This window comes from Micromys minutus (genome assembly GCF_963924665.1).
Source record: "Micromys minutus genome assembly, chromosome: 13".
Classification (NCBI taxonomy): Eukaryota; Metazoa; Chordata; class Mammalia; order Rodentia; family Muridae; genus Micromys; species Micromys minutus.
This window is the reverse complement of record NC_137982.1, coordinates 57,881,091-57,893,915: the sequence shown is the minus strand read 5'-3', so window position 1 is coordinate 57,893,915 and position 12,825 is coordinate 57,881,091.

Genomic DNA, 12,825 nt, shown 5'->3' with positions numbered 1-12,825 from the left:
TGGACATGACTGATATACCCTGGCCAGATGTTGAACATATGTATTTCATGGATGGGAGCAGCAGACCAGAAAGCTGAACTAGAGACTATATAACCCAGGCTTTAAAACTGGCACAAAAAAAAAGTGTAGCAGAGGATAGCGTTATTTTGGCATCAATGGGAGGAGAGGCCTTTGTTCCAGTGAAAGTTCATTTTCCCAGTGTAGGGGAATGCCAAAAAGCTGAGGTTGAAGAGGGTGATTGGGAGAGAGAGCACCTTCATGGAGGCAAGGGGAGTGGGAAGAAAGGGGATAATATTTGAAATGTAAATACAGAGCATATCCAACAACAAATAAATAAATAAAACTACCATAAGGAGTCATAGGTAAGATTTATACAGACAGACAGGTTCTGTGAACCAAGTGGAAATTATATTGTATATACAGACACTAGAGTGTACAGTAACTAGAGAGGATGAATCAGACATTGAAGGAGACCTTGACCAAATTAACCCCTAAAACTGGCTGTGACTGGATGACTCTCCTACTTTATGCCTTATACAGTGCAAGGAACAACACCTATGTTTAAGTCCCCACAACCCCACTCTTTTTTATATATATTCTATATGGATATTGCCTTTCTTGCTACTTATCCTCCAGTGTGAGATCTTAGTTTAATATGACCACCACATGTTTTTAAAATTCTTTGAAGACCTGTATAGGACCTAGAAGCAACCCTGCCCTGCCATCTGCCAGGTTTATGAGTCTGTTCCTCACCTTAACCCACACTGATTTAAACCAAGTAACAGAGTCTAGATTATGGAAGTAACCCTAGAATCTTGTTGGAAAGGACCTCACACTGTGATCCTGGCCATACTGGCTGTTAAGGTGGACTGGATCAGGTTGTGTATATACCATACCTAGGTTAAGCCTTCCTGGGGAGAGATGATCCAAAAGTTGAGATCACAGGGGTGAAGACTTCCTGGCTAACCACCACAAGAATGATAGAATGTCACCTCACACTCACTGCAGAGCCACAGACACAGTTCCTCCAGTGCTCCTTATCCTGCTTAGTTGCTGCTCCTGCTTTGATGTACTAGCCACTGAACCCCCAAATGTTTTGGTATCACTAGGAGGTAATGTAATAACCTTATCGTGAAGCTCAAAGTTGCTGACATAAAAGTAGATTGGACTGCCAGTTCTTAACTAATCTGTCCCTAAACTTAACATAGAACTGTTAGATACTGATCAGGGACTCCACATTGAAAATAAAGTACACATAAATTATTTCCACTTCTACAACCTCACTGCAAGCTCTACTGTTGCAGGATACATGCTGCTGCCAGAGACTGCTTGAGGGACTTGTACCTTGGGGCTTAATCTATACATTTATGAAAATAGGACTGAGGATTTTTATGTTATAGTACAGGTTGTACCCAGAGTTACTCATTACTTTGGGGAGGATGTCTTCAACTATTTAACATTTCCAAACAATAGAGTCAAAAGCATGGCTATTTCCACTAGGTTACTAGGTCCTTTCCTCAGCATAGGGCTGACTCAGGCTGGAAGTATAGGGGACTCAGCACTGATATATTACTGTCAGTTAGTGATAGATACAGGTATGTAGGAGATGAAAAAGTTCATCATAGCCCTAAAGAATTCCCACTCCTCCCTGACAGAAGTAATCTCACAGTCTTAGATAAAAAATATTGTTTCTATTTTATCATGGGTCTTATAGGCAATGGGGAGGTCAAAAATCCCATGGCCTTAGTTAGGAAGAGCTACTAGTGATATTAGCTTTAACTTGTTTTCCCTACTTAATCAATGCTTTAATTAGGTTTGTTAAGGTAATGATTTATTAAACATCATAAAGATCTGAGATAGCCCAAAACTGAAGAGGAAATAAGAAGGCTAGGCTCACTCCATTAGTGTCTTCAAATTGGCAGTCCAGGAGCCTAGGCATAAGAACTGGGTAAATAAAATCAAGTCCATCCAAGTAAGTTATAATAGACAAAAACAAAGGAAAACCAACAACACAAATGAGACTCCTGCTCCAATGGCCAGGTAATCATTCTGGAGCATGATAATTCCACTAATGTACTTTAAATCAGGCCTACAAGTTTACTTGGTTGACTGTCCTGGTAATGGGGGACCCCAGCATACTGAACTACAAACTAAAGCACTCTTTGCTTTTACATGCTTTTTGAGATCCGGGCATCATTCTTGAGTAAACCAGAGATTCTTATATATTACTATTTTAATAAAAAATTAAGTTCGCAGAACTGAATATAATAGAATATTAGCATAGAAAAATTCCAGATACTTGAAAAAAATACTTGGTAGGAAGTTATACATTATTTATTGTACATAAGCCCTTAGGCCCCAAATATCACAGCTAGACATGCACTCTGCAAGGTGACACATTTTCAAATTGACTAACTTGTTTTATCAGTTGGATATACTTGAGTCTAGCTATAGTTTTCTCCAAAGTATATTGTTCAGATTTTGATGTAGGTTAATATTAACTTTTAGAAAATAAGAGACAGGGTTGTAAGTTGGTCAAACCACTCTGGAAATCAGTCTCGCAGTTCCTCAAAAAATTGGACATAGTACTACCTGAAGACCCAACTGTACCACTTCTGGATATCTATCCCAAAGATGGTCTAACATATAATAAGTACACATGGTCCAACATATTTATAACAGCCTTATTTATAATAGCCAAAAGCTTAAATGAACCCAGATATCCTTCAACAGAGGAACGGAGACAGAAAGTGAAGTATATTTATACAATAGATTACTACTCTCAGTTATTAAAAACAATGACTTCATGAAATTCCTAGTCAAGTGGATGTAACTAGAGAATATCATCCTGAGTGATGTAACCCAGTCACAAAAAAAAAAAAAAAAAAAAAAACACATGCTATTCAGTCATTGATAACTGAATACTATCACCAGAAATCCCTGAATACTCAAGAAATAATTCACAGACATTATGAAGTTCAAAAAGAAGAAAGGCCAAAATGTGGAAGCCTCAGTTCTTCTTAAAAGGGAGAAGAAAACACTCACAGGAGAAGTTATCTTATCAAGTGGAAGAGCCGGGATTAAAGAGGGAATAGTTCAGGGCTGCCTCACTTGGAGATTCACCCCATGTGCAACCACCAAGCCCAAGCACTATAGCTGATGATGGGAGGTACTGGCTGGCAGGAACCAAATAGGGGTGCCTTCTTAGGGGCTCTGCCAAAGTCATATAGGTGAACATGCTTGCAGCTAACCAGCAGACTGAGCACAGAGACCCTAGTGAGGGTGCAGAAGGTGGGTGATTGAAGGAGCTGAAGGTGTTGCAGCCTCATGGGAAGAACAACATTGTCAACCAACCAAATCCTACATAGCTTCCATAGGCTAGAACACCAACCATTGAGCATGCATTGAGAAGCCCATGGCTCCTGTTGCATATGCAGTGGAGAATAGCTGGGTCTGGCATCAATAAGAAAAGAGACCTTTGGTCCTTGGAGGACACATTTTCCCAATGTAGGGAAATGCTAAGGCACTGAGGTGGAGAGGATGATTGGGAGCTAGTGCACCTTTGTGAAGACAAGTAAAGGGGAATGGGAGCAGTGTAGACAAAGGGGATAACATTTCAGATGTAAATAAAGTGAGTAACAAAAAAAATTAAAAAGAGGAGCATGAGTTTGCCCTGTGAAAATATCAGCCAACGAACTGTAAAGTATAGAACAGGAAGTAGGGTAGATAGGGTGGTAGAGAGAATCTAGGAAGAGATGGAGAGGAGAAAGAATTTGATCAAAATATCTTGTATAATTTGTTTTAATTAAAGAAAGACAGAAGTCAAAAAAAAAAAAAAAAACCAGAAAATAAGAAACTATAAATATCTTGTAAATGAGGAACTAGACAGGTGCTCAGCAACACAGGGCAATGGATACTCTTCTAGAGAACTGGGGTTCAATTCCAAGACCTCACATGTTGGCTCAAATTTCTCTCTCACTCCAAGTCCTGGAACTGCAGTGCCCTCTTCAGGTATCCATAAGCACCAGTTTATATGCTGGTTTTGTTGGACCCATGTGGCCCAACGACTGGGGTATCCACTCCCACAGAGACACAGAGTTCCAGATTGATTCAATAAGCAAAATGTTTAATGGTTCCAGTGCATTGGACCCAACCTGCGAGCAGGCAGAGGTGACTCGAGGTTTCAAAGTTCACTTTTTGTTGTTGTTTTGTTTAAAATATAGTTCTGAGGGCAAATTTCAGTAACAGCATGGGGTGGTAACAGTCTCATTTGCGGGTCACAGTGACCCTTGAATTCATTGCATAAGAAGCTTTAGGCTGATGATGATGTATATTTGGGACTTTTCCATGAGACCTTGTAGCTGTCAGCCAGTAATTTCTGTTTTTTTGTGCTTATTTTGTTTCTCAGAACTGGGTGTTTTGTAAAAGTCTCAGAGCAGGGGCAACTTGACTTGGCCAAGAGCTTCACATTCTTGGGTATTTTCAAAAGTCTCAGAAAGGTGGGTAACTTGTCCCTAGGTGGCCTGGTTAAGAGCCTTAGAGTTTTACAGATACATTCAGGCAAAATACTCATAACACATAAAATAGATACACTTTAAGAGATTAATACATTTGTGCACCTTTAATCACAAGATGTCAGTCTGCTGTGCATAGCACAAAGAAAACTGCTTAGAAATAATCTTTTTTAGTTTTACTGCACACTTATTTACTCATTGCATTTATATCAGGATATCTTTATTTTTCCCACTTTTTAAATACTTGTTTTTATTTTTTGTAGTTATGTGCTTGTGCTTGTCTGTGTTGAGAAATGTTCAGAGGGAAAGGGGTGACCACAACTATCACAGGAGTTGAATCCCTCTGAATCTGGAGGTTAAGACAATTGTATGCTACCTGGAATCGATGCTGGGAATTGAATTCAGGACTTCTGAAAGTGCATTTTGTGCTCTAAACACTGGAACTGACCTCTCTCAAGTCCACAAACATTTATGAAGACTCAATATTACTACATTTACTTGATTAGCGTAGGAGCTACTATATAGTTCAGGCTGAACCTAAACACACAGAGATCAGCCTTCCTCAGTTCCTGGAGCACTGAAATTAAAGTGGTATAGAGACTTGCTTGGCTAACTGTTTGATTTGGTTGTTTTGTTTGTTTGTCCAGAGTGTTAATATCTTTGCTGCTTCATGTTGATTTGGATAAGCATAAGCCACCATCTTTTGTCAAATCCCCTCTGTTCTTGAAACAGGGTCTTAACATATAGTTTGAATGTCTTGACACATTTTGTGCCAACCTGTCCTTAAGCTCATAGAAATGGGCCTTCCTCTCTCTCCCAGATGTTGGCCTTAAAGGTAGGTGTCTGGTAGGATGCCTGGACTAGCTATCATTCTTTATTTCTTTTTCTCTACTCTGTGTGCTGAGTTGTTCTTTTTAAAATCCTCCTCTCCTGACAGAGAGACTTTATTATACAGCTTTTTGTACAGACTTGAGAGATAACCAGTGATGATATCAAAGTTTTGATCCTCGTGATTCAAACTATTTTTAATAATCATTTTATTTATTTTCATCACAAGTATTGTCCTCCTTTGGGTCCCCCTTCCCTGTGTTTTTCAGCACATCTCCTCATCCCATTGCCTCTGAGACCATGCTGCACTCTGGGTATCCCACTTTACTAAGAAAGCAAGTCTTTACAAAATTAGGTTTATCCTCTCACACTGAGGTCAGACAAGTCCTCTTCAACATATGTGCAGGAAGCCATAGATCCTCTCATCTATAGACAAATCAACAACATACAGAATGAATAAATAAAACCCACATCTGATAAAGGGCTAATATCTAAAATATTAGAACTTAAGAATCTAACATCCAAAAAAAAAAAAAAAAAAAAAAAAAAAAAAGTTACCCAACTTAAACGTGGGATACAGAGCTAAACAGAATTTGCAACAGAGGAATCGCGAATGGCAGAGAAGTACTTAAAGAAATGTTCAAATGTCCTAAAGTAACAGCTAAATGCAAATCAAAACAACCCTGATATTTCACCTTACACAAGTCAGAATGGCTTAGGTCACAAACTCAGGTAACAGCCCATGCTGGTGAGTGTGTGGAGAAAGAGAAATTCTCTTCATTCCTGGTAGGATTGCAACCTCGAACAAACACTATGGAAATGAACCTGGTATTTCCTCACAATATTGGGAATAGTTCTACCTGAAAAGCCAGCTATGCCACTCTTGTGCATATACCCAAAAGATGCCCTACCATAACAAAGGAACACATGCTTCATGATGTTCACAGTGGCCTTTATTGTAAAAGCCTAAAGCTGGAAGCAGTCCAGATGTTCCAAAAAGAAAGAATGGATACAGAAAATGTGGTGCATTTATACAATGGTGTACTATTCAGCAGGCAAATGGATGGCTCTAGAAAATATCCTCCTGAGTGGGGTAATCCAGACTCAAAAGACATACATTGATGTCCTCACCAATAAGTGGATATTAGCCAAAAAATACAGAATACCTAGGATACAACTCACAAAATTTAAAAGCTTTAACAAGCATAAAAGCTAAGTGAGGATGTTTCAATTCCACTTAGTAAGCTAACAAAATAATCAAGTGAGGCAGAGGAAAGGAGGAATTTGTATGGGAGAGGAAACCAGGAGAGAAAAGGTGGAACAGGCTGGGGTGTGGGGGAAGTGATGCCCAGGGTCCAGCCAAATGAATGGAAATATGCAGCCTCAGAAGAGAGGAGGTAGGGAGACCCCCTAGAAAATATCAGAGACTCTCACAATTTAATGGCAGTGATCTTAGATGAAGTGCCCAATAATAGCAAGAGGGAATTAGAAAAAATCTGCCTCTAGTAAATAGACAGGTTCTTAAGGGAGGAATGGTGTTACCAAACTGAGTCAAAATTTCTGATACAGTTCTGAAACAGAAGTGTTTCTCCCTATAAGAACTGCTATTACAAAGTGAATAGACTGAGATAAAGGCAGTCCAGTGACTGGCCTACCTGGAAAGCTACCTAATTGGAGGAAAAAAAGGCCCAAGTCTATTGCTGATGCTATGATGCGCTTACAGACAGGAGCCTAGAATTTCTGTTCTCTGACTGACCCAATGAGCAGCTGACTGAGACAGATGCAGATACTTACATTCAACCACTGGACTGACTGACATCAGGGCCTTTAGTCATATTAGGTGTAGGATGTAGCAGAAAAGGATCATGGCCCCATAGGAAGAACAGCAGTCTCAAATAACCCAGACCCCTGGAAGCTTCCAGATGATGAGCCACCAACCAGACAGCATACAGGAGCTTGTTTGAGATTCCCTACACATAGCATAGGACTGCCTCGGTTAGCTTCAGTGGGAGAAGATAAGCCCAATTTTTGAGAAACCCAAGAGGCCCCAGGAAGTGGGGATACTTGGTGGTGAGAGAGCATCCACTCAGGGACAGAGAGTAGGATGAATGGAAAGAAGAACTGTGTGAGGAGGAACTAGGAGAAGTGTCAATGGCTGAATTATAAATTAATTAATAAGTAAGTATAATTTTTTTAAAACAAGAAAAAGAAATTAAAGATTCCCTAGAATTTAATAAAAATAAATACATGGCATAGGTATACTTATTTTACATAATAAGGATCATTCTAAAAAGTAAGTTCACAGCACTACATTTTTACATAAAATAAAGCTGAAGAGATCTGATACAACTTACTATTTTACCTAAAACCCTTATTATAAGTAGATGATATCACACTCCAAAGGAGTAAATAACAAAAAACAATCAAACTTAATGAAGAAAAAAATAAATACAAGAAATAAATAGAATTATGTATTAAAAAAAACAATAAAACAATGAGTTAGTTCCTTCAGAAATTAGATTGGCAAAACCTATTCAAACTAACAAAGACTAAGAGAAAATATGGAAATTATAAACAATAAAATTAAAAATATGAACATACCAAAAAATGAAGAAAGAGAATCATGTCATACTTTTAAATTCTGTTTTCATCTAGATTGTTAAATGTCAAAGAAATGCCTAATTATCTAAGTATGTACTATTTAGAAAAGTCTGGATCAGAGACGCCATCAGACAAGCAATTTAAACAGATCTCTAACCCCAAGTGAAATATAGCCAGTAAGCAATATCAAGCAATATCTTTTTTTATTTTAATTTTTATTAAAAATTTGATTTTTATTAGATACTCTCTGTATTTACATTTGAAATGTTATCCCCTTCTCCCACCATGATCCTATCACCCCTCCCCCTCCACTTGTCTTTAGGAAGGTGCATTCTCTCCCAATCACCCTCTCCACCTCAGTGCCTTGGCATTCCCCTATAATGGGACAACATGCCCTCCTTGGACTAAAGGCTTCTCACATTGATGCCAAATACTGCTATCTTCAGCAACATATGCAACTGGAGCCATTTACAACAAGAAAAAAACAACAACAAAGCAACTATGAAAAACAAAACAAAACAAAACCAAAAAGGGATGACGGTTTTAGTAGGAAATCTAAACTTTCAAAGAAAAACTAAAACATTCAATAGATTGTTTCAAAAATAATTTCAAAAAGCAAAAATTGTATTTTCATATTCCGTTTAAAAGGCCACAGTCACCTTGTTAACAAAAATGTAACAAGGTCCCTTATGAATACATGTGCAAAACTTTTCAAGAAATAAAACAAGCAAAACTAAAAGGACTTGCAAGCCAAGTTGAAGAATGAATCAAAAATATCATTCACAGACTAGATAGGGCATCTTCACAGTAGGTTTTTTACTCTTTTTTATATCTATTCAGTATAGTAATTGAAGTCTTAGAAAAAGAAATAAGACAACTGAAGGCAAGAAAAAGGATGAAGGTAAAAAGAAGAATTCAAAGTATCTTTATTTGCTGATAATATGAGAAGAGTCACATAAATGACCCTAAAAATTCAACCAGGAAACTTCACAGGCTGAGATACATTTTCAACAAAGTACATTGATACAAAATTACTTCACAAATATAAGTAGCATGTAAAAGCATGTGACAAGTGGGATGAGACAGAAATTAAGGTAAAAACACCTTTTACAATAGCTTCAGAAAATACAAAATAACTAGGGTTAACTCTAACCAAGCAAGTTAAAGACTTACATAATAAAAACATGTCTTTGAATAAAAGAATTGACAAAGAATCATAAGATGAAAAGAATTTTCATGCAATATCTGGGGGCTTACTAGAGTAAAAATGGCCAACCTATCAAAAATTTATCTAAAGATTTACTGTGATCCCTCAAAATTCACACACCATTCATTTAAATGACAATTTTCAACTTCATAGGCAATACAAGCCAACCACACAAAAATTCCAATGTAGCTAAAATAATTCTGGACAATAAAAGAACTGTTAGATGTCCCATCATTCCTGTTTTAAATTCTATCACAGTGCTATCATAATAAAAATCATGTGGTATTGACATAAAACAGATCAACTGATCAATGAAATAATATAAAAGACAAAGATATATATTTACACACGTGAACACCTGGCTTATGAAAAAAGAACCCAGAAATACCCACTGGAAAACAAAGGCATTTTCAATAAATGGTACTACTCTAAATGAATATTTGCATGAAGAAGAATGCATATTACATTGTACAAAACAAATCCAACTGGTTAAAAAAAAACCTCAACATAAATCAATATACACAAAAACAGAAAGAAGAGAAAGTGAGGAACAGCTGTGAATACAGCAACACAGTGTTAAGCAAAACCCCAATAGCACAGACACTAAGGCCAATAATTAGCAAATGGATCTTGTGAAACTGGAAATTAGTAAAACAAATTTGGACTAATATCTAAAATATATACAAAACCCATGAAACCAGTTATCACATAAACAAAATTATTCAATTAAAATGGGGTACAAATATAAATACAGAATGCTCAAACAAGGAATTCATATGAATAAGAAAAGCTTAAGGAAATGTTCAACATCCTTAGCTACAAGGGAAATGTAAATTATAACTACTTTCAGGTTCCATTTTGCATATTTTTTAATATCAAAAAACACAAATGACAGCTCATGCTGGTGAGTTATGTGGAACAAACAAGGTAAACACTCCTCCATTGCTGGTGGGACTGCAAACTTGTAGAACCCATATTGAAATCAATAGGACTGTTCCTCAGTAACTTAGGAATTGACCTAACATCCAGCTATTCCACTCTTGAAAATATACACAAAGGTTTCTTCGATATATCCTTCCTACTATATGAATACTTGAACAATTATGTTCATTTCAGCTTTGTTCAGAATATCAATAAACTATAAATGACTTAGCTATCCCTTGACCAAAGAATGGATAAAAATTTGCTTTACATTTACAAAATGAAGAATTTATCAGGTGTTTTTTTTAAATGCTATCATAAAATTTGCAAAATATAAAAGTGATTTAACAAGAAAAAATATCCTGAGTGAAATAAGCAAGAACTAGGAACACGAATATTTAATATATTCAAGTATAAGGATAATAAAGCTGTAGTTGGTAAATCCAGAGAATTTAGTTAAACACAAGGAGTTTAGAGTAGAATCCATATATCTTCTTGGAAAACAAAAATGAACTTGATTTCATAGACTGACTGATGAAGGGTAGGGACAGAAGCAGGAAAATCAGGCGAGAATGGGAGGTATGGCGTAGAGTAATTGAGTACAGAGGGATTTGGCTCGAATTGAGGGCATTATTCATTTATTCATCAATTAATTTCCCATTAAAATTTTAAAGAAACCCAGGATCATACGAAGTCAAAGGGTTGTGAGCTTCACACATATGTTCTAGAACCTTTTGTACAAGAAGTTACACTGCAGGATGGTGAAACAGAAACATAAACAACAGAGACAGAAAACCTTTGACATATAATCTGTCAGAAAACTATGAAATCACACACACACACACACACACACACACACACACACACACACACACAGAGAGAGAGAGAGAGAGAGAGAGAGAGAGAGAGAGAGAGAGAGAGAGATACAGACACAGAGAAAGAGACAAAGAGACAGTCTGATAATCAGACAGATAATTTAAAAGTGAATTTAAAAAAGGCAACTTTGTCTGTATGATCTGATACACCCAATTCAGGTGCTATTTTTTTCTGTGAATTATGCCTGAATTGCTGTCACCTAGTTTGTATAGAAAATGGATTTTCAAGTGACCTAACTTCATATATGCTGGAATTTTCTCTTATATTTTCATTTTTTGAAATGAAATGAAGTTCTAGCATATAACAAGGACACATATTCCATCATGTTCATAGCAGCCTTATTTATAGTAAGTAGAAGCTGGCAAGAACTCAGTTTCTGTTAAACAGAGGAATGGATACAGAAATTGTGGTACATTTATACAATGGAGTACTACTCAGCTGTTATAGAAAATGACTTTATGAAATTTCTAGGCAAATGGATAGAACTAGAAGCTATCATCCTGAGTTAACCCTGTCACAAAAGAACACGCATGGTACATACTCACTAATAAGCTGATACTAGCCCAAAAATCTCAGAATACCAGAGAAAAAGTACACAGAAATTATGAAGCTCAAAAAGAAAGAAGGTCACAAGACGGTCCTTCTTAGAAAGGAGATTAAAACTCTAGTGGTAGGGAAAAAAGGGAACTAACAGAGGAGCAGGGATTGGAGAAAAGATAATCCAAAGATGGAATCACCTGGGGATATATCCCATATGCAGCCACTAAACTAATGAACTACTGCTGATTACAAGTTGTGCTTACTGACAGGAATCTGATATATATGCCCCATCAGAGGCTGTGTCAGACCATACTGATACAGATGAGGATGCTTCAGCAAATCATAAAACTGAACATGGGGACATCATCTGTATCTGTATGACTGTGAGAGCCTCTGAGGAGACATCCTTGTCTGGTTCCTGCCAGTAGAAACTTCCAGGCATCAGCAATAGTGCTTGGGTTTGGTGGCTGCATATGAGGTGGTTCTCCCCATGAGGCAGTCCCTGTAGATCTTTCCTTTAATCCCTGCTCCTCTATTTGACCTTGTTTTTCCTCCCCTGCTTTGCTCTCCCTTCTAAGAAGGACTGAGGCATCTACCTTGTGGCCTTCCTTCTTTTTGAGCTTCATAAATTCTGTGGATGTTTTCTTGAGTATTCCAAGATTTTTTTTTTTTTTTTTTTTTTTTTGTAGGTGGAGGTTGGGGCTAGGGTCTGTTTATAAGTGACTACATACTATAAGTTTTCTTTTGTGACTGCATTACCTCACTCAGGATACCTTCAAGTTCCATCCATTTGCCTAGGAATTTCATGAATCTCAGGGTTTGTAGCTCCCAGAGATATGCCTGCCTATTCTTTCCAGATGCTGTGAATAAAGGCATGAACTGTCACACCCTTTGGGAATTACATCTTATCTGACAGAGTTTGCATCCAAGTCAAGTTGTGTTTTATTCTTTTATCAGTCTCAAGAGAAATTTTTGGGCCTTCAAGGTCAGAAGAGTTAGTAAAGAATTTTACCCTGGAAATGTTGGTCAAAAGGGCAGGTGTGGGGGTTGGTTAAGAGCATGCATACTGTGCTTTCACAGGAACAGTGTTCCTGTTCATAACCAAAACCCACAAGGAAGCTCACAAATGTTTATAACTCCAGCTCCTATGTCTTCCACCCTGCACAGATACCAGGCATGTGTGGTGTACACATGCAAGCAAAATGTTTTGATCCTTTAATCCCAGCACTCTGGAGGCAGAGGGAAAAGGATCTCTGTGATACCAGACTGGTTTACTGAGTTCCAGAGCAGATATATAGACAGATAGGTCTTGAGTTCAAATCCCAGCAACCATATGGT